This window comes from Coenobita brevimanus, chromosome 110 (assembly GCF_032717465.1).
Source record: "Coenobita brevimanus isolate Jiangsu-jjx chromosome 110, ASM3271746v2, whole genome shotgun sequence".
Lineage (NCBI taxonomy): Eukaryota > Metazoa > Arthropoda > Malacostraca > Decapoda > Coenobitidae > Coenobita > Coenobita brevimanus.
The window spans coordinates 28747314-28770556 of NC_137063.1; positions in this window are offsets into that span (position 1 = coordinate 28747314).

Consider the following 23243-nt stretch of genomic DNA (forward strand, 5'->3'; position numbering starts at 1 on the left):
TCCTAGGTATAATCTGCTGTGGTGCCTGGGCGTGAGGGGGGAGGCCCTACGGGGAGCCTTCCTGAAAGGGGCAATGCACTGCCTGCAGGGGCGTCACTGCCCTAGTCTCAGTCATCGGTGGAGTGCAGGGAGGCCCTTCTGTCTGGGGGCCTCGACCTGGGAGGAGGCCCTCGTACTGGAGCCTTGTTGGTGGGGTGCAGGGAGGCCCTCTGGTCTGGGGGCCTCGACCTGAGTGGTGGCCCTCGGGACTAGGGCCAAACAGCTGTAGGAGGCAGGCCTGTCGCCTCTGGCTCCGGGGAGAGAGCCTGGGTTGCCCGGGCCTGGGGGCTGCTGGTCAGGCCTGGGGGTCCTGGGGCTGCAGCCACCTGTAGGGGGAAGCGCCGACAGGGGTGAGATGCGGCACCTTCTCTGTCGGGTGTCCGGCAGGGGCAGGGACCTCCCAGGGGTAGGTGGTAGGGCCTGGATCGGGCCACGCCACCACTCCGGCAGCACCTCCGGGGAAACACTCCTGTAAGGGGAAAAAGGGCATCCCACGCAGCCGAGAGGAAAGGGATCAGCTGCGCAAGGGACTTCCTGCGTCGGGAGGGCCTTCGGAACCAAGAATGAAGGGCGTACAGTGGCCGCTCCTTCTCCGTCACGTACAGTGGCCGTGAGCGCGGTTTCGTGACTCCTAGGGCCCGCAGCTGAAGGGCGTACAGTGGCCACTCCTTCCCCGTCACATACAGTGGCTGTGAACGCGGTGTTGCTCCCATAGGAGGGAAAGGCAAGAGAGGGGTTCACAGAGGCCGCACCATCTCCGGTACGTACAGAGGCCATAGCCGTGGGTCTATCTACCCTGGTATGTACTATGGCCATAGCCTTGGTCCTGCCTGCCCTTCGGGAGGTAACTGAAGGGCGTACAGTGGCCGCTCCTTCCCCGTCACGTACAGTGGCCGTGAACTGACTCTAGTTCAGTCCCACCCCAATTCTGGTGAAGGCTGCCCCGCTCGCAGGGTCATTGTCTCTTCCTGCTTACTTGGTGTTGGGACAGTTGCAGGGAAGAGGGACTCAGGACAGGAGTGTCCTGGTGACCCTCTTGTTCCGGGTCAATAACACCACCGTGGTGTCCTCCTGGGGTGGCGGTGTGGTAGTGGCTTGGTGGTGGGGTGGGGGGTGGTGGGGTGGGTGGTCCGGCGGCGGCGGGTATTTTACTTGAATAAGATCCCCTCACTGTCTGTGCTTTGATAGGTTAAGTAACTTTAGCACATATAATCGCTCCTGGTATGATTTGTTCATCAGTCTGGCTTTTGTTTTTGTTACTCATCATTGCACGTTCTCTAAGTTCTCTATATCATTCCTGCAATATGGTGACCAGAACTGCACACAGTAATCTAGATGTGGAAGCACTAACAGGGTAAGAATTATATTTTCAGATCTAAACTCAAATGATCTACCTATAAATCCAACTAGTTTGTCAGCCTTCTTTATTGCGTCTGTGCACTGTTTACATGGCTTCCGATCATCTGTTACAATTATTCCTAGATCCTTTTCATGGTTTACGTTCATGAGTTGAGAATGGTTTCTCGTATAACTGAATTTCTTCTTTTTAACTCCCAATACTGTATTTAGAACTTTGCATTTATCAATATTAAAATCCATTTGCCAATTTTCTGCTCAGTTAAGCAGTTTATCAAGATCCCTTTGAATCAACATTCATTGTTCTGGAGTGTCTGCTTTATTACCGAGCTTTGTATCATCAGCAAATTTTGATATTTTACAAAACACGCTTTCATCAATCTCATCTGTATAAATTAAGAACAATATAGGACCCAAAACTGAGCCTTGCAGTACTCCACTTATAACATTCTTCCATTCTGAATCCTCACCAATGATTACAACTCTTTGTTTACGGTTCGTATGCCAGCCTTCAATCCATCTTAACCAGCCGCGTCCCGGAGACGTGAATTCACGTCCTCACATGATGTGCACTCATATCCCGGAGACGTGAATTTACGCGGCAACATTGCAAGGTCCCTAATTTGCACAATTTTCAATTTTCGCGAGTATCGCAAGTGATTTTTGGCACATATACACGGGACACCTTCCTCTATTCCTCTACAAGATGCCAAGCAGGGACAATGCCTTACACCGCATAACCTCTTCCCCCCCCCTGCACGCCATTGTCTCGGCAATTCACCTGTTACCAGTGACCTGGCCAATAAAGACATTCAGGGCCAGAGTGATTCCCCAATCGATGACAATGTGGAGGACAAAGTTTACATAGCATTAGAGGAAGAAACAGTCAGAAATGATGATCAAGTAATGTGGGAAAAAAAGGTCATGAATGGTGATGAGTTAGTGAGTGAAACAATGCTTATAATACCTATATTACTGTTTGAAAACCAATATACTCTTGTACTACATATAAATTCGTACCAAGTAAATAAATAAATACTGTTTATGAGTGGTGTGGAATAGTTACCCTCCCATAGAACTCGTTTTCTTTGGTGCCAGCCTGTTAGAAAACCAGTCAGGTAAGGAGGTACTCGTACCTAGATCGAGTATTTTAAACCTCGGGTGAGCGATTTCTCTATGAATTTTCGATGTTTCTCACCAAAAGCGGATGTTTGAGCCAAAAAAAAAAAAGGTCCAAAAATGTCAGGACTGGGGCGTACCACTGCCCAGAAAACGTCGGGATGGGGTGGGTTAAGTACACTGCCACCAATACCATAGACATGCAGTTTCTTGCACCCTGCCAGGGTAATAAACTTTGGGAGTGTTCACCTGGCCACATACTGCTTTGGCAGACATAAGGGGTGCTGTGGTTGAACTAGTGTCCCATACATAAAGTATGCTTACACCCAGTCAGCTTGCGTGGGCTGATTACACTTGATTCACAGACTACACACACACCCAAAGCCACGTAAATATTACAGTCACACTTACAAGCACTTCTCACCCTACATACAGTCTCTACCAGACAGCCTAAGCCACTCTCAACTCTTCATCTCGAATTCTTCCCACTCCCTCTGTCACCTTGCCAAAAACCTTTCTAACAACCTTACCTCATCATCCTTCCCTCCTCTTTTCTATTCTGATGGCTCTGTAGCTATTTCTTCTACTGATAAAGCAGATCTCTTCGTTCAGATTTTCTCCTCCAATTCCACCTTACAGTAGATGATTTCGGTGCTGTTCCTCACTTCCCCCCTCTGACTTCCTCATGGCTGACATTAAATTTTCTTCAGTTGATGTATTTTCTGCCATCACTGGCCTCAATAGTAACAAGGCATACAGTATGGGCCTGATGGAGTCCCTCCTGTTGTCCTCAAGAACTGTGCTTCTGTGCTTACACCCTGCCTAGGTAAACTCTTTCGCCTTTGTCTGTTCACCATTACCTTTCCTTCTTGCTGGAAGTTTGTTCTCATTCTGCCAGTCCCAAAGAAGGGTGACCATTCCCAACCCTCTAACTATCGTCCAATTGCATTAACCTGCCCCATCCCGACCACTTTTCCACCACTGACTCCCCCCAATCCCGACCATTTTTGGAGAAAATTTTTTTTTACTAAAACCTCCGCTTTTGGTGAGAAACATCGAAAATTCATAGAGAAATCACTCACCTGAGGTTTAAAATACTCGATCCAGGTATCAGTACCTCCTTACCTGACTGGGTTTTCTAACAGGCTGGCACCAAAGAAAACGAGTTCTATGGGAGGGTAACTATTTCACACCACTCATAAACGGTATTTATTTATTTACTTGGTACAAATTCATATGTAGTACGAGAGTATATAGGTTTTCAAACAGTAATATAGGCATTATAAGCATTGTTTCACTTACTAACTCATCACCATACCTGACCTTTTTTTGCCACATTACCTGATCATCATTTCTGACTGTTTCTTCCTCTAATGCTATGTAATGTTTGTCCTCCACATTGTCATTGATTGGGGAATCACTCTGGCCCTGAATTTCGTACCGTGGCATGACATGGCTTCACTGGCCAGGTCACTGATAACAGGTGAATTGCTGAGACAATGGCATGCAGGGGGGGCGGAGGAGGTCATGCTGGGTAAGGCATTGTCCCTGCCTGGCATCTTGTAGAGGAATGTGTCCCATGTATACATACCAAAAATCACTCACGAAAATTGAAAATTGTGCAAATTAGGGACCTTGCAATTGATTCGCGTTTATGTACATCGACGGGATTGGCAGTGACAAAACGTGTGGACGTTAATTCACGTCGACGGGACGCCGCGGGTTAACATCCCATGTCTCAAGAGTTTTCGAGTCTATTCTTAACAGAAAATTTTTAAAGCATCTTTCTTATCACAACCTTCTTTCTGATCATCAGTATGGGTTCCATCAGGGACACCCCACTGGCGATCTTCTCACCTACCTTTCAGACTCCTGGTCGTCCTCCTTCCGGGACTGGCGAAAGCTTTGCCATTGGACTTGACATCTCAAAGGCTTTCGATCGAGTCTGGCATAAATCTTTATTTTCTAAACTGTCTTCATACGGATTTTATCCTTCTACCTGTGCCTTCATCTATAGCTTCCTTTCTGGTTGTTCTATAGCTGCTTTTGTAGATGGCCATCGTTCTTCTTCTAGATCTATCAACAGTGGTGTTTCTCAGGGCTCTGTCCTATCACCAACTCTCTTTCTTTTATTCATCAATGACCTTCTAAGCTGTACATCTAACCCTATCCACTCGTACGCTGATGACTCCACCCTTCACCTTTCTATTCGGTTCCAGCAATGACCATCTCAGCAGTTACTTCAACAAACAAGGGATGAGGCTATGGAACACCTAATGTCTGACGTGGCTCGTATCTCTGACTGGGATAAAAGTAATCTTGTTGTATTTAATGTATCAAAAATTCAGTTTTTACACCTGTCAACCCAACACAATCTTCCGCAGGAGTACCCACTAATGTTTAATAATATCCAGGTCAATCCTGCATCATCTTTAAACATGATTGGGGTTTCATTCACTCGGAACTTATCTTGGGAAGATCATATCGCATCTCTTGTAAAATCTTCTTCCAAGAGATTGGGTGTGCTAAGCTGACTTCTTGCTTTCTTTACCCAGTTGTTGACTTTATACACGAGTTTTACTCGCCCCTGTTTAGAGTACAGCTCTCATGTGTGGGGAGGCTCCTCACATACAGCTCTTCTCAATAGGGTGGAGTCAAAGACTTTTCGTCTCATCAGTTCTCCTCCTCTTACTGGCTCCTTTCATCATCTGTCTCTTTACCACACTGTTGCATCTTTATCTCATTTCTATCGCTACTTCAGTGGTCACTGCTCTCAACTGACTGCTTGCATACCTCCACCTCTACGATGGGTGCTACGCACCCGTCTAGCAATAAACTCTCATCCCTTCTCTGTCCAACTCTCTAATGCAAGAGTTAACCGTTACTCCCAGTCCTTCATTTATACAACAGGTCAAGTCTGGAACTGTCTCCCTCAGTCTGTATTTCCTACTTCCTAGGATCTCCAGTCTTTCAAATGCAGTGTGTCCAGGCATCTCGAAATGAAAGGATCTTGAATTTGGCTCTCTTTTCTATTGTTCTTTTTTTTTTTTTTTTTTCTTGGAAGGAACGGTTTGCAGGCTTATGGCCTTCTTTCCTGCATTAAGAAAAAAAAAAAAAACTTGGTAGAGATACATAGGCTGTATCGTCCCCACTTCGGTCGGGATAGGCCGGTCCTGCAGAGGACACTCAATGGATGATGATGATGATGATGATTTTATATATATATATATATATATATATATATATATATATATATATATATATATATATATATATATATATATATATATATATATATATATATATACAGGGTGTCCCGGAAGTAAAAGGGTATAACTTTGGGAAATGATAAAAGGGAATTCAAATAAAAAAAAGGTTATACTAACGTTTGTCTAAATCTCAAGCGTTATGGAACTACAATTGCTAATGGGCTTATGGGCGAATTATGAGGGAAAATATTTTCGCCCATAAGGTCATCAGACACTGTTGCTCCGTAACACTTGAGACTTGGATTCACGTTGGTATGACAGTGTTTGCTAAGAATTCTCTTATCATTTCCCATAGTTATGCCATTTCCTCCCAGGACACTCTGCATATGTCAAATTGTGCAAATTTTATGGTCTAAATTTTAGAATCTTAATGTATGTGTGGTCTGTGTATGTTGACTATGTAAAGAAAAAAGCCACGTCACAGAGAGAGAGAGAGAGAGAGAGAGAGAGAGAGAGAGAGAGAGAGAGATTTACTGTAGGCCGCATAGGTAGCGGGCCACGTCGTGCTGAAGGTGAAGTCAGTGTTCACTCAGACGTTCGAGAAAACCTAGCCTATCTGTTTTTTTTTTTCTTTTTTTTTTTATGTGTGTCCCTGTCTGTATGTCTGTCTGTCTCTTTGTCCCTGTAAGAACCAGAATACTTCAGTGTGGTCATCTGTGTCAGTCACTCAGTTAGTCAGACGAATTTATATGTATTTGTCTCTGTCTGTCTACTAGTATATATATATATATATATATATATATATATATATATATATATATATATATATATATATATATATATATATATATAATTTAATTAATCGGTGAATTTACTTGCATGTTTGTCTTCCTTTGCCAGTCAGTTCATATGTCAATCGATCTTCGATATTCATCTTTGTATTTTTTGTTTAAATAAAATTTATTCCTCATTAGTCCATTTACGTTGTCTGTCTATCCGTTTAACTACCTGCCTACATTCCTACTGGCGTGGGATTTAGGCCACCCCACTGTCGATTTTCTTTTTCTCGTGCGACTCAGGATATAGGCTTACCAACCCTTTCCCTAAGGCCCATCAGTCCTCCTTACTAACCACACGCACCATCACATGTTACCACTACAGTGCTAATACCCACCGTCCATACTAAATACATGCCATAGCTGTCTCCTCCAGGTCTGGTGTGGTGGTATTAGCAGGGGTGCATCTGTGACGTATCGGTGGGCTTGTAAGAATCAAATTAATGAAATACAAATCATCAGACTGTTCCCTGCCGCAGCTTTCAATCAAACTAGCACCCCTTCACACAGCAGGCCACCTCTTTAACCACACGACCACCTTCCTACCCCTGCGACACTGGGAAGACACGAAGGACCAGGAAGTGCTTGGGTTTCCTTCATGATGAATTTTTAATTCTCTTCATAATATTCCCCATCTCATTTCTCCCCATGCTATTTTCCCTTTTATTTCTCTCTTATTACACCTTATGTACTCTCGTTTCTCCTCTTCATTATCACTCATTTTAAATCCCTTGTATCTCTTTACTCTCCAAGTATTGCTGCTTATTTTTCATATATCTCCGCTTATTTTCCATTATACTTCTACCAAACATCTCCATCTACTTCCCTTATTAGTTAACTCCTATTTCCTCTCTCACATCTCCTATTACCTCCGAGAATGAGGTTGAAGGAGGTTGTGTATTCACCGTTGTTTGACTGTTTGTTTTATTTGTGGACGAGATATCTCAGAAAGTTATTGGTGGATTTCAATGTAATTTTGTGGATATGTGGGCCATGGGTCAAAGAAGTGTTAATTAAATTTTGGTAGTTATCTGAGTTGTTTTGCTTTGGTGGTGGTGGAGGTATGCGCTGTCTGGGTCCGCTTAACCTGTTACGAATTTTGACTCCTTTTCCTTTCATATTATTTTCTTCTGTTTCACTAAGTTTTCTCTTGCTTGGCAGTGCACGGGTATATATATATATATATATATATATATATATATATATATATATATATATATATATATATATATATATATATATATATGTATTCTCTCTCTCTCAACAGAAAAAACTATATCAGGTGGTTAAAAGCCCCAGAAGAAATTGCTGGAAAAATCCGGTAGCCTGTCTATCATGCAACACTTTTGTTAGCCTTAATAAGCGAATACATTAGGTCCAGGGAGAAGGAGGAGAGGGAGACTGAGAATGGGGTACAAGGAAGAGGTGAATGTGAAGGAGGACACAGAAGAGCAAGATCGCGAATGAGGTAGAAGGGAAGGTGGGATTATTTGAGAGAGAGAGAGAGAGAGAGAGAGAGAGAGAGAGAGAGAAAGAGAGAGAGAGAGAGAGAGAGAGAGAGAGAGAGAGAGACAGACAGACAGACAGAGACAGACAGAGAGCTGTAAGAGTGTCGAGGCGGAAAGACAAATAGCAGACATTAACAAACCCTGATTGGAGAGGTGTTGCCATATACAGTATATCACTTTTTATGGTTTGCACAAAAGAAAAACAAGCAAAAAAAACGTGATCACTGAAGTGTCTATTACTGGCGTACACACATACACACACAAAAAAAATGAAATTGATGAAATAAAGAAGCAGATGCACTTGCAAAAGGAAGAAATAGAAAAACTAGGGAGGGAGGCCAACAAGAAAGACACAACCATCAGTGAACTAACAGTGGAAATGAGTACACTTAGGAAGAAAATGAGTGAAATGGCAAGTACAGTAGTCAATCACGAGAGTATTATGGAAGAGTTCAAAAATGATACAGAGATAATTAGGCAAGTAAGCAGTCTGATAGACCAGAGCAGTGATATTGAGGAGAAGATAACACAGGTGAATGAAGCTGTACAAAGCTACAAAAATGATGTGGAAACCACGTATGCTGAAATGGTGAAAGTAAAGAAAGACTTAGAAACAAGGGTGGAGGAAAAAAGCATTAAAAAGGAAGTGAAAAGAATAATCCAAAACAACCCAAAGTTAGTCAGAGATTCAGCAGATATAAACAAATCTATGGTAATCACTGGTATAGAAGAGGAAGAAGTAAAAAACAAGATCACAAGAGACAAAAAGGAGATGGCAAATGTAATGAGCTTACTGAAAGAAGTATCAGAGGAAATCTGTAGTAAAGACATAGAGGAACACAAAAGGTTAGGCAAATAAGAGAATAGCAAGACAAGACCTCTAAAGGTGACTTTCCAGAGTGTAAACACTGTGGAGGAGCTACTAAAAAATGCAAAGAATCTTATGGAAAAAGAGGAGTTCAAAAATGTATAGATAAAAAGATGCCTAACACAAGAGGAATTGGAATTACTGAAAGAGAAGAGGGAGGAAGCAAAAACAAAAAATGAGGGAAGATCAGAAGAGGAGAAGACCACATTTTTTTTTACAAAGTAATAGGATTGCAGGTACGAAAGTGGTACACAAACAGGAGGGAATAAAAATGAGGAAGGTAGTAGAACCATGTCATGACAAGTATATAAACAAGATCATAAAGTTGATGTACTCAAATGTGGATGGAATGGTATCTAAATTACTAGAGAGGAATGATTATGTCAGAGAAAATGAACCACAAATAATATGCCTAACTTAAAACAAAATTAACACCAAGGATATCCAATGACATACTAAATTTAGAGGAATACAATATATGGAGAAGAGACAGAAATTTTAAAAAAGGAGGAGGAATTATAATATTAACTAAGAAAAATCTAAAAGTCAATGAAATAAAACTAGATATACCATCACAAGTAGAACTGATTGCAATAGAGATCAACACATCTGAAGGGAAAGTAATTGTAGCCATTTTGTACATGCCACCCAGATCAAACACATGGGAAAGAGACGAATATGAGGACCTGGCAGAGAGTACAATTCAGAGTTTAAGATCATTACTACATAAAATGGAAGAGAAATCGGAAAGAATTATACTAACTGGAGATTTTAATACAAATATAAACTGGAATACTCAAGATATAATTAGCCAAGAAAGCTGTTGGGACCAAAAGCTCCTGGATCTCGTGCAAGAGTTTTTCCTAACGCAACATGTGAGGGAAACCACCAGAAAAAGAGGACTCGATGTACCTTCAATGCTAGATCTAATATTTACTAGGCAAGAAAATGATATTGACAGTTTAATATATCACCCTCCACTCGGCAAAAGCGACCATGATAGTGAAAGGGCGTATAATAATTACAAACAGGCAAGAAACGATTATACAAGAATAAAGAGGGAAGCCCAAAAACAGTTTGAGGAGGATATAATAAATAAAAGTAGTGATCAACCAAAGCTGTTTTACAGCTACATCAGAAGCAAAACCAAAGTAAAAGATATAATACAATCTATTACGGATGAGGGAATCACTTATACACAAGAGAAAGACATTTGTGAAGCGCTAAATAAGAATTTCCAATTAGTTTTCACAGAAGAAAAAAAATTTGAGAGGGACTATGTGGAACATGCATGTCCACACATACTACCAGATATATAAATAGCAGAAAAAGTAATACAGGAGGAGTTAAGTAAATTAGACAGAGGAAAAGCAAGTGGTCCTGATGAAATTTCATGTTGGGTACTACGAGAATGTGCAAAGGAGTTAAGTAAACCATTATTTTTAATTTTCAAGAAATCCTTGAGTCAAGGTAAACTACCTGATATTCGGAAGAAAGCAAATATTGTCCCCTTATTCAAGAAAGGAAATAGACAAAATCCACTCAACTACCGACCAGTATCACTGACCAGTGTTGTAAGCAAGGTATTAGAAAAACTTATAAGAAAAGCTTGGGTAAATCATCTAGAAGAACACAGTATGATAACAGAAAGACAGTTTGGTTTCAGAAAAGGAAAATCATGTGTTACTAATCTGCTGAGCTACTATAACAGAGTAACAAACACAATACAGGAAAGAGAAGGATGGGTGGACAGTATCTATTTAGATTTCAAGAAAGCATTTGACACAGTACCACACCAAAAACTTATATGGAAACTGTACCATCAAGGAGGAATTCGAGGCAAACTGTTTTGTTGGATGCAAGATTTTCTCATAAAAAGAGAAAGGAGAACAGTACTAAGAGGAAACTACTCATCATGGAAAGAAGTGACTAGTGGAGTACCTCAGGGTTCAGTGCTGGCACCAATCATGTTTTTAGTGTATATAAATGATATAAACAGTAACAATGGAATTGAAAGCTATCTGAATATGTTTGCAGATGATGCAAAAATACAAAGGAGAATTACTAACACAGACTCTTGTAAAGAGCTACAAGAAGAATTAAATAAACTTCATGAATGGAGTAATACATGGCAAATGGAATTCAATGTGGACAAGTGTCATGTAATCAAGTTTGGTAAAAGTGGAAAAAGACCTGATTGGGATTATACGTTAGGAAATAAAGCCCTATACACATCAGAAAGAGAGAAGGACCTAGGTGTGATTATCAATAACAGACTATCTCCGGCTGACCACACAGCGAAAAGGTAAGGAACATGTATACACTGCTTGCAAATATGAGAATAGCATTCACATACATAAATGAAGACATGCTAAGAAGGATAATAACATCATTCATTAGACCAACGCTGGAATATGCATCAGTAGCCTGGAGTCCTCATCTCAAAAAACACATAGACAAGATTGAAAAAGTTCAAAGGGCCGCTACAAGACGGATACCAAGCTTAAGGGACCTAAGCTACGAAGAAAGACTAAATAAACTGAATCTACCAACACTACAGGAGAGAAGGAAAAGAGGTGACATGATAATCTATATAAGTGCATATCAGGGAAGGAGAAAATAGACATAAATGATTACTTAACATATGGAGAAGCATCAGCAAGAGGACACTGCAAAAAACTGCATAAGAAGAGCGGTGATAAAGACGTAAAGAAATTCAGTTTCCCAAACAGAGCAATTGATCAATGGAATGCACTACCGAATGAAATAGTGTGTGCCAAAACAATTCACAAATTTAAGGATATGTACGATAAATATGGTTTAAGACACGGGATAGTACGAGCTTGACTCATTCCTGTAAAGATACAATTAGGTAAGAACAATTAGGTAAGAACACACACACACACACACAAACACCCTAGCTTCCCTGGCTGCATAAGTTTATGTGTATATTACTCTCACTTCACTACCTACCAGACTTGAACATCACAAGCTGAGAGTATCCTTTTATGTTTTGACTATTTTTACCAACAGCAGTTTATCAAATACTTTTTTTTTATTTATATTTATATATACAGTACATTATATCATGTATATATATATATATATATATATATATATATATATATATATATATATATATATATATATATATATATATATATATATATATATATATATATATATATATATATATATATATATATATATATATATTATATATATATATATATATATATATATATATATATATATGTGTGTGTGTGTGTGTGTGTGTGTGTGTGTGTGTGTGTGTTTTAGTTCCTAAAAAGAGGCAGGCCAGAGAAAGGGATGGGGGATTGAGTTATCCCCGTACCCTGAAATTTGGGTCAATGAATGTGCGTGGATGTAGTACGATTGACGCTAAAAGGGAGGAGATTGGGAGAATGTTTGTGAGAAGAAAGTTGGATGTGTTAGCTTTGAGTGAAACGAAGATGAAAGGGAAGGGTGAGTCTATGTTTAGAAGTGTGAATGGAAGATTGTCTGGTGTTGATAGAGGAAGGGCAAGAGAAGGTGTGGCCTTGTTAGTGAATCCGGAAGTACAGCAGTGTGTGACTGAATGGAAGGAGGTGTCATCGAGACTGATGTGGGTGATAGCGAAATTTGAACGGGAGTTGTAGGTGTTTGCGAGTGCATATGGGCCTGGTAGTGAAAGGGATGAAGAGAGGGAGTCTTTCTGGAATGATGTTGATGAGTGTCTGCAGAGTTTTGGAGCGAATGTGAATGTGGTAATGATGGGAGATCTGAATGCTAGAGTGGGAAATGTAGCAGTTGAAGGCGTAGTTGGTATGCATGGTGTGCCTGGAAGAAATGAAAATGGGGAACGAATGATAGGAATGTGTGTTGAGCGAGAGATGGTGATTGGAAATACGCTGTTTGAGAAGAAAGATATTTATAAGTATACATGAGTGAGACAGGAGGGTAGAAGGGTTGTTGATAGAGCATTGATGGACTATGTGGTTGTGTCCAGGAATGAAATAGGAAGATTGTTGAATGTGAGAGTTCTGAGAGGGAAGGGTGGAGGTATGTCTGACCACTACCTGGTGGAGGGAAAGTTAAGAGTAGGTATGAGATGGGTGAGAGCTAGGAGGGTTAGGTGTGGCAGGGAGGCTTTGAATGTGAGTGAGTTGGATAAGAGAGAGAAAATGATAGAGTATCAGGAGAAATTGAAAGACGAGTGGAACGCAGTGAACGATCAGGAAAATGGCAGTGTGGAGGAGGAATGGCAGTTGTTTAAGAGTGCTGTGGTGGGGCATGCAGAAGAGGTGTGTCGTGTGAGACGTGTGGGTGGGGGTGTAAGAAAAGGAAGTGAATGGTGGTGCGAGGAAGTAAGTATGGCTGTGGCAGAGAAGAGACGTACATATGAAGTGTGGCTGCAGAGGAAGGATGAGGTGTCATATGAGAGGTATAAGGAAAGGAGGAATAGGGCGAGAAGAGCTGTGCGTGAAGCAAAAATGGCAGCAGATGAGAGATGGGGTAGGCGGCTGACTGAGAATTTTCAACAGAATAAGAAATTGCTTTGGAAGGAGGTGAAAAGGGTGCGAAAGGGAGAGTCGGGGAAGGAAGAGTGAATAAAAGCAGAGGATGGAAGGATGTTAATTGAGATTGATGCAGTAAGGAAGAGATGAGCAGAGTATTATGAAAGATTGTTAAATGTAGAGGAGGAAAGGGTGGCTGAGATAGTGGCAGATGGAAGGGTGCAAGGAATAAATGTGTTGGGAGAGTTGAATGATTCTTTGATCACGAAGGAGGAAGTGGAGAATGCAGTAAAGGAGATGAAAACAGGGAAAGCTGCAGGTATGGATGGGTGTGCTGTTGAATGCCTGAAGGGTGGTGGAGTGACTATTGTTGACTGGTTAGTAAGATTGTTGAATGTGTGCTTTGTGAAAGGTATGGTGCCAATTGACTGGGCAAGTGCTTGTGTGGTCCCGTCGTATAAAGGCAAGGGTGATAAGTATGAATGTACTAGCTATATGGGTGTAAGTCTGTTGAGTGTTGTAGGTAAGGTTTATGGTAGAGTGTTAATTATGAGAGTTAGAGAGGGTACAGAGGAGCAATTGGTGATGAGCAGTGTGGCTTTAGGAGGAGGGGATGCGTGGATCAGGTGTTTGCTGTGAGACAAGTGTGTGAAAAGTATTTAGCGAAAGGCAAGGATGTGTTTTGGGCATTCATGGATTTAGAGAAAGCGTATGACAGAATTGATAGGGAAGCTTTGTGGACTGTTTTAAGATTGTATGGACTTGATGGTAGGTTACTAATAGGGGTGAATAGTTTTTATGTAAATAGTAGTGCGTGTGTAAGAGTGGGAAATGCTGTGACTGATTGGTTTCCTGTGAGAGTGAGGCTGCGACAGGGATCTGTGATGTCGCCTTGGCTGTTTAATATTTATATGGATGGTGTTGTAAGAGAGGTGAATGCAAGAGTTTTAGGTGGAAGTCTGAGTCTGGTGAATGTCGATGGTGGAGAGTGGAATCTTAAGCAGCTGCTGTTTGCAAATGATACTGCACTGGTGGCTGATTCAGAGGAGAGATTGAGACAGTTGGTAGAGGAGTTTGGAAGGGTGTGTGAAAGGAGGAAATTGAAAGTAAATGAGAATAAGAGTAAAGTGATGAAGTGTACGAGGTTGGTAGATGGTAGGGGGATGAATATAGTTTTGAATGGTGAGTTGCTTGAGGAGATGGAGTGTTTTAAATATTTAGGGTCGCATGTTGCTATGGATGGAAGAATAGATGCAGAAGTGAAGTTTAGAATGAATGAAGTAGGAAAGGTGCTGGAAGGAATGAAAAAGTGTTTAGATGTCGTTCGCTTAGAATGGATGTGAAGAGAAGGCTGTATGAGGGTGTTGTGGTACCGACTGCGTTATTTGGGGCTGAAACATGGAATATGGGATTTAGATAATACCCTGATACAGGCAAGACGCCTAGTTACTGTTGCCTACCCGGAGGCAGATGAGGAAACCCAGGATCAGCACACATTTAACACTCTGCTCAGAGTGCATCCGAGTATTGTTAGACAACACTTCACTATCCATGACCCAACTGGAGACATGGATAGAGATATCCAGCTCATACGGCGCCTCCTGACCGCCTGCCCTACTCCCCAGCTAATTAATGTGGTAAAGAACTTTCCCACTGAACCCCCGGCTCCTCCAACCATGCCACGACCGCCCTTGCCTAACACCAGCCCTACCCTGGCGCTCAGTCCACCTAGGGCACACCCCTCCCGCCGGCGCCCCCCCCATGGGAAAATCCGAATCTGATCTTGGTGAATCCGTGGGAATTCACAGCCTGCAGCTCCCGATGTCTCCTACATGACATACGGGACCAGCTCAAAGCTGCTCGCTGCAGAACCACAGCCCCAGGTTCAAGTAAGGTGTCCTCGTTGGAAGGCGAGGTCCCAGAAGACGAACTGGCACCCATGGACGAGCCCCATGCGGGAGAACAGGAGCAGGAACAAGAGAATGAAAGCCCCAGATAGCTGGATTTTTAGGCCCACCCCCGCACCAACCCACGGTGGCGGGGGCCATTACCTCTAAGTATCGCCCCCGAGTGTACCACAAGATGAAATTAAATGGCGTGAAGGCCAGATTGCTAGTCGATATGGGAGCAGCCAGGTCCTGCCTATACAGCCACTATTTCTCCCGCCACAGAATGATTTTTGGCCCACTCCGCCCTACTGCCACTCACCTTGTGGACATGGGGCATGGCCCCCTGCCCATCTGTGCGGAGACTCATGCCATACGGGTCGACACCCAGCAGCCGGTGTCCACCCAACATCAATTCATTATTTTTGACTCCTCCTGCCGGAGCTACAACGGGTATTTAGGACTGGACTTGCTCCAAAAACTCGGAGCTACCATTGACTACCACTACCAACAGCTCCAGTTCCTTCCTCCAATCTGCCCCACCCAGGCCGTTTGCACCTGTACGCCACAGCCCCGGCCGGAAGATTCACCCCCTTCCCCCTCCTCCTCCCCTCCCTCAGCCCCCCTCTCCTCCTCCTCCAGTGCCCCACCCCCGCCGCCACTGCTCCTTCCTTCCCCGCCACCGTCTCCGACGCTGTTACCATTCCCTCTCACCACAAGGCTTGGGTGCCCCTTAACCGGCCCTCCAGTCCCTCTGTTCTGTACTCCCCTCTCCTCCCATCGGGAGCCCTTTCTGCCTCCCTTTTATCTCCCACTTTTCTCCCTCCAGACCACACTGCCGTCCGCATAGCCAACCTCGCCCCTTCCCCCCTTACCCTCCCCAAAGGGCTCGTTATCGGAGAGATAGAGGAAGCTGAGCCCTGTGCCTCCTCCTCCTCCCACTTCCTCGCCCCCCTACCCCCTATTCCCAACCATCTCTCCGCCCAGCAGTCAGACACCTTACGTCGCCTCCTCCTAGATTTCCAGGACCTGTTTGCGACAGGACCAGCAGACATAGGGCATACCACATACCTGTCTCATGAAATCCACACGACAGGCCTACCAATTAGACGCCTTCCCGATGAAAGAACCCCCGACAAAGGGAGGAAGAGGACTGCCAGGTACGTGAAATGATCAAGGGCAGCGTCATTTCCTCCTCCACCAGCCCTTGGTCCTCCCCCATCGTTTTAGTAAAGAAGAAAGACAGCACGATGCGATTTTGCATCGATTACCACCGCCTGAATGATGTTACCATCAAAGATGCCACCCCCCTCCCACGAATTGACGATTCCTTATATTCCCTTTATGGGGCATCATGGTTCTCCACCCTCGACCTCCAGTCTGGGTACTGGCAGGTCCCTGTACATCCAGAACACCAAGGCAAGACAGCCTTTTCTATGAGCAATGGCAAACATTACGAATTCAATGTCCTGCCGTTCGGCCTCTGCAATGCCCCTGCCACCTTCTCCAGGCTAATGGAATCTGTCCTGAGCGGCCTCACTTGGGAGATATGTCTGGCCTATTTAGATGACGTCATCGTTTTTAGCCAGACCTGGGCCGACCACTTGCATGACCTCCGCCAGGTCTTTACTAGGATTCGCCAGGCAGGCCTCAAGCTTCACCTCTCTAAGTGTGTCCTGGCCGCCAGGACTGTCTCATTCCTGGGACATGTTATCTCCAAGGCAGGAATCTTCCCATACCCTCACAAGCTCCACGCCATAGCGGACATATCGCCACCCCAGGACGTCCACTGCGTCCGCGCCTTCCTAGGACTCACGTCCTACTATCGTCACTTCATGAAGGGGTTCGTGCAAATTGCAAAGCCTCTTCACGATCTGACCAGGAAGTGGGAACCGTTCATCTGGACTGAAGAGAGACGAGATACTTTCCAACAGCTAAAAGACAAACTCGTCTCTGCCCCCCTTGTGGCCTTTCCCGATTATGCCCTCCCTTTTCGCCTCTACACCGATGTTTCTCTCAACACAATAAGCGCCGTGCTAGCCCAGGTACAAGCCAGCTGAGAGCACATCATTGCATGCATCAGTCGCACCCTGAATCCAGCCGAGAAGAATTATGCCGCGACCAAGCGAGAATGCCTTGGCATAATTTGGGCCCTCCAACACTTTAGGGCTTAGCTTTCCGGGACCCAGGTCACGATCATCACTGACCACCAATCACTCCAGTGGTTACGCCAGTCTGACTCACATAATGCCCAACTCGTCAGGTGGTGCAAAACCCTAGAGGAATTTCAGTATGAAATTTCCTACAGGCCTGGGAAGCTTCACACCAACGCAGATGCCCTCTCCCGCCTCCCCATCCACGTGGTACAGCCAGATCCGGACCTCCTACACCTATGGCACCGCAAAGAACGGCCCCCCTGGATTCCCGCCCACCTGTTCACCAAACTATGCCGACAGGGCGACCACCTCCTAATCCCATCTGGGCATATCCTTCTGACCCCAATGTGGCACGTGACACCCTGCACCACCTTCATGCCCATAACGGCATCCACCTTGGCACTAAGAAACTATTACAAGTGTTTAACGACACTTACTGGGCTCCAAACCCCTCCACCCTCGCCAAGGAAATCATGCAAACTTGCCGTGCCTGTGCATTGGGAAAAGATGTCACCCGGACCCCTGGACCCTCGAACCATATCACCGCCCAAAAACCCTGGCAACTCCTGGCGATAGATGTAGTAGGCCCCTCCCTCCCAAATCTGGATACAAATATGTGATCACCTTTGTGGACACATATTTGAAATTTGTAGTAGCCTGTCCGGCGAAAGATCATGCCGTCGCTGTCGCTGATGCCCTTCTCTGACACGTGTTCCCTTATTTTGACATCCCTCAAGCCATTCATTCTGACAATGCCCCATAATTCTCTGGAAAAATCTGGGAGGAACTCGCCAGAATCTTTGGATATAAAATCTCCCACTCCTCTCATTATTGGCCACAGGGGAACGCAGTATGTGAACATAGTCATTGTACTCTTATGAACTAATTATGTACTCGCATCGAGGCTATGAAAGACGACGACTGGCCAGCTCATGTGAAAATCATTCAGTGGGGCATGAATTCCTGCCCTGGGAGGACGGGGTTTCCCCACATGAGCGAATATTCGGCGAATCCCCTCTCCTGCTACCACTCCACCAACACCTGCAACCACCTGCCTCCGCTCCCACTACAGACCCGTTGCACCTTCTGAAGGACCGACTGCACCACCTACAAAAAACATTAGACCTCGGCCCCGACACCGCCTCCAACCCCTTCAGCCTGGGCAACACTGTCATCATCGCCCAACTTCCCACCCCCCACAAACTCGCCCCCCACTTCACGGGTCCCCACTCAATCACCCATGTCCCCAACCTTTACCAGGTTGTCGTAGATTATCACGGCATCCCGCACACCCTCCGAAACCGCCACGTGCATCTTTTCTACACACCCACCTCTGCCACCCCGACCCCACACCCCCAACCTCCCGCTGCTCCCACCCGCCTTTCACTTCCACAAACGAGTGCTACATTTCCTCCTCGCCCTCCCCCTCCACCCCCTCTACCACCTCAGTCTCCCCCGCCGCCACCACCACCCACACCTCACCTGACATCTCACCCACCACACCAACCTCCCCTCGCTCACCCTCATCCCTTCCCTCAACTGCCCCACCCTCACCGCCCAATCACGCATGTCCCGCCCACACTGCCACCCACTCAACACAACCCATAACCACCGTCCTTGCGTACGCCCACCCTGATGGACTAACCCCCCACTGCACCCCCAACACGCACAGCGGCCCGTACTACTCAACCCCGCCCACCCCGCACGCCCACTTCCCAACCCACCCCCACCCTCAGAACCACCACCACCCATTCCGGCCGTCTCTCACGCCCACCCGCCCGTTACACCTGTACTCCTACACCACCTGCCTTCCCACAACTTCACACTATCATGATACATCAAGCCCAAATACCCTCCACCTACACTGCCCAGAGACTCAACACCATATTACCACAGCACAAAACCCAACCCCGACCCTCAGTGTCCAGCATACAGCTCCCTACCACACCAGCAACAACACCGACCAGGATGAAGGTGAGACGAGCCATATGGGTGCCTACCCTCGGCAAGAATCGCCGGCTTTGAAGACCACACCACCTGCTTACCCTCCTCCGTTCCACCCTCACCACCTCCACGCTCTTCCTCAACTGTGATGCAGAGCAGGAAGAAAATTCCTATACCACCGCCTGGCAGGCCCTACTACAACACCTCCAGCCTACGTACGCCACACACGACACTCACGTGTACCACCTCCAGCCACAGGGACGTGACTTTTCCCAGGGGGAGAGTGGTGAAATGCGAGGCATACAAAATAGTGCCCCCGAAAATGAGGTGAGTGAGGAACAGCATAGTGCCCCCGAAAACGAGATGAGTGACGACCAGCATAGTATCCCCAGAAATGCACTGACACCCCCACCCAGACCCCTCAGAGTAGCCGCAGCCGAACTACGGGATGCCATGCGACAACGGCATAAGGCAGCCTGGGCCGTGCACCCTTATAACACCCAACTGTTGCACCACCACCCAAGCAGGAGGAGGACACTACCTTCGGGGAGTGGGATTGCCGGATCAGCTAGGGGTGGAGCTGCCAAATCAGTTCCAGACAGCGCCCCTCAGGAAACAGCCTACTGCCGCTCCCGCCTTCGCCAGACGGCTGATTGCTGCTCCGAAGGTGTTCTTCCCGAGTCAGCCTATTGCTGCTCTTCTCTCCGGCAGAAGGAGCCGGTCTACTGCCGCTCCCGCCTTCGTCAGACGGCCGATTGCCGCTCTGAAGGTGTTGCCCTTGAGTCGGCCTATTGCCGCTCCTACCTCCGGCAGAAGGAGATGGCCTACTGCCGCTCCCGCCTTCGGCAGACGGCCGATTGCCGCTCCGAAGGTATTGCCTCAGAGACAGCCTACTGCTGCTCCTCCCTCCACCAGAAGGAGATGGCCTTCTGCCACTCTTGCCTTCGTCAGATGGCCAATTGCCTCTCCGAAGGTGTTGCCTCAGAGACGGCCTACTGCTGCTTCTCCCTCCGCCAGAAGGAGATGGCCTTCTGCCGCTCTTGCCTTCGTCAGGTGGCCGATTGCCACCCCGAAGGCGTTCAGATGTGCGCTGACTCCCCCACTCAGCCCACGGCCAATTGCCGGGCCTTGGAGCCTCATAGTTGCGCCCCTGGGCAGCCACGGCCAATTGCCGGGCCCCACGGCCAAAGAGAGGTGTTACCAGTGTCATCGCCCCTGCGTGAGGCAGACGTCCGGACCTCCAGTACCGGAGAAACCCAGCGAGGCCTCACGGCTTCCCCTGGCCTCCGCTCCCTACGCCTGGCCCTGGAGAAGACCCACCTGACAGACCCTAGTTCAGGTCAGTGCCGCAGCCCCTCCCTGACAGCGCCCCTCGACTCTGGGGACTGCAGTCCCCAGTCACTCCAGGCCCTCCCCAGGACGCCCAGGCGAGAACTCTCCACAGCCACCAGCTGGCGTAAGACCTCCACCTCCGGCCGAGACCTGAGCCAGAGATTTCTGGTCCTGTTTGGCCCCAGTCCTGAGGGCCACACCCCTGAACCTGGCCCGGAGACTGCGGGCTCCTGCGCCATCTGAAGCCCTGGACGTGAGAGGACGCCTCTGCGAGTCGTCCCATGCTCTCTCGGCACGCCCTCCCCTGGCAGTGCCCCTAACCCAGCAGAGTTGTCGCCGGCGTGTCTCCCCGTCGCCTCTACTACATGAGTAAATTATGTTAAGTGTGGTGTTGCCCTAGAACTAGTGAACTGACTTATGTTAAGTGTGATGTTGCCCCAGAATCAGTGTTCCAGTGATACAGTGACTTAATGTATGTTAAATATTGGGGCGAGTGAAATCACAGGTGGATGAGTAAGGACGAGCACAGAACTTAAGTTCTGATGAATCAGACTCACAAGTGACGCCCTTGTAGAAAACCAGTAAGACTATTCCCCCGAAAAATCCTCTATAGTAAAAATACACCCATGTCTTTTGTTACAAGAAAACAGTAGAGAAAGTGTTAATAATATTCTCCCGTTTGTATTACCGTGCCACAGTGAATTCCCAGTGCTCTCCACTCCCTTGCCTTCTAAAGAAATCCCCTCCAAGCAACTACAGTAGTGTGAACGTAAACGAGGAATAGAATCAAATGTCAAGACCCCTTTGTTATCAGATGATACTAAGTTTAAATTAATAATACTTACCCTCTCCCAATACTACTATAACTGTTCTGACCCGTCGCGAGTCCCTCCCCTCCCCCCCCATGTGAGACTCTCTCCTCGCACTCCCACGCGCGCCTGTGTTCCCTATACACCTGTGCACTAGAATTACTGTATTGGCATCAGTATCAGTTAAGCCAGTATCCTGCGAGATACTGATATCCTAGTTAAGGTTTTATTTCTGTGTCATATATTGTGTTGTAATATCTGCTGTTTTTGTCCTGTGTCTGACTGTGGTAATATTCGTGTATTGGTTATTGCCTGACGTTTTTGTGTCCTGCCTCTCTTCATTGCACTAAGCCCCGGTCTCGAAAGAGGACCCCGCTACACGTTAGGTGCTTTAGGACCGAGGAGTCGGGCCTTTTTCACCTAGCATTACAGGACACAAGTCGAAGAACAAATAATCATAAGGTTAACCTGACCGCTACGTCTATTACTTTGCTATAAGTAGCACTGACCAGTGTGAACTGTAACTCGTCAAACCTTTTGTTGAAAACGCTGTTGCTGAAAACGAATAAACTGAATTATCTGTTGTATGGCACAATAATGTTGATTAGCGTAAGCTGCAATCGAGACAAGTTTGTTTGGTTACTATGCAGATCATCCATTTGGCCAATATAGTTATTGGTTACCTTTTTCGAAATTCGTCGTGTTATAATCGTGTGATTCGCAAGTTACACCCTATTGCAGTTATAACTATATAAGGCAAGATTATATTCCTGATAGTTATCAGGTGGTGGCGGGTCTCTTGCTGGAGTGAGTGGCGATAAGTGGCTGAGGCAAGGGGTGGAGGATGTTGGTTGTATGCAGCGCCGGATTAACCATGCTGTGGTTTGGTAGCCAGTGCAGACTGTTGGTCTGCAACATATAGATTTCTTTTTTCCGTTATTTCCAGAGAACTGTTGGCATGGTCTAAATGGCCTTTTGTGATGCCCAGATGGATGATGGTACTTATTTGGACGCCTAAAGCGTATATTTATTCCACTCTGGAAGTCTGGATGGCCTGTGACAGGCCGTGGCCTGGTAGGCAGTTGCCCAATTTGCCTATACCTGGTATTCCGACCCTGGTTGTATGGTGCGCACGGGGTCAGCACACCACACGGCTGACTCTACTGTTGGCTGTCCTGTGTATTAAATTGACCTTGATACTTATAATACTGTCAGCAGCAATGAATGGCGTCTAAGTATTAACTGACCTTTGGTAATGCCAGCAACTACGTCATGGCCTCGGCTTGACCAGCTTAGGCAGTTTAACCACCAGATAAGCTGTCATCCAGTCCTTGTCACCCAACGTTATCCGATATCATGTATTAAGACATCAGTAACCAAGATATTACTGATCATGTGTTTTACTTATCAGCAACACATTGCTGTTATCACACATGGAGTATTAGTAGTAAATAATGGCAATGACCTATGATAGGGTTTGTAAAGTATCTGATTACGTTGAGTAATGGAACGAGCACACCACCGACAACTACAAACATCTGTTTATAGCTTCCGACTGTTTAATGTTACACACTGACTGGATACAACCGTCAACATGATAAATCGTATAATTACAGAGCTTACCATCATACGAATATACTACTATTTTATATCACCCAGCATTC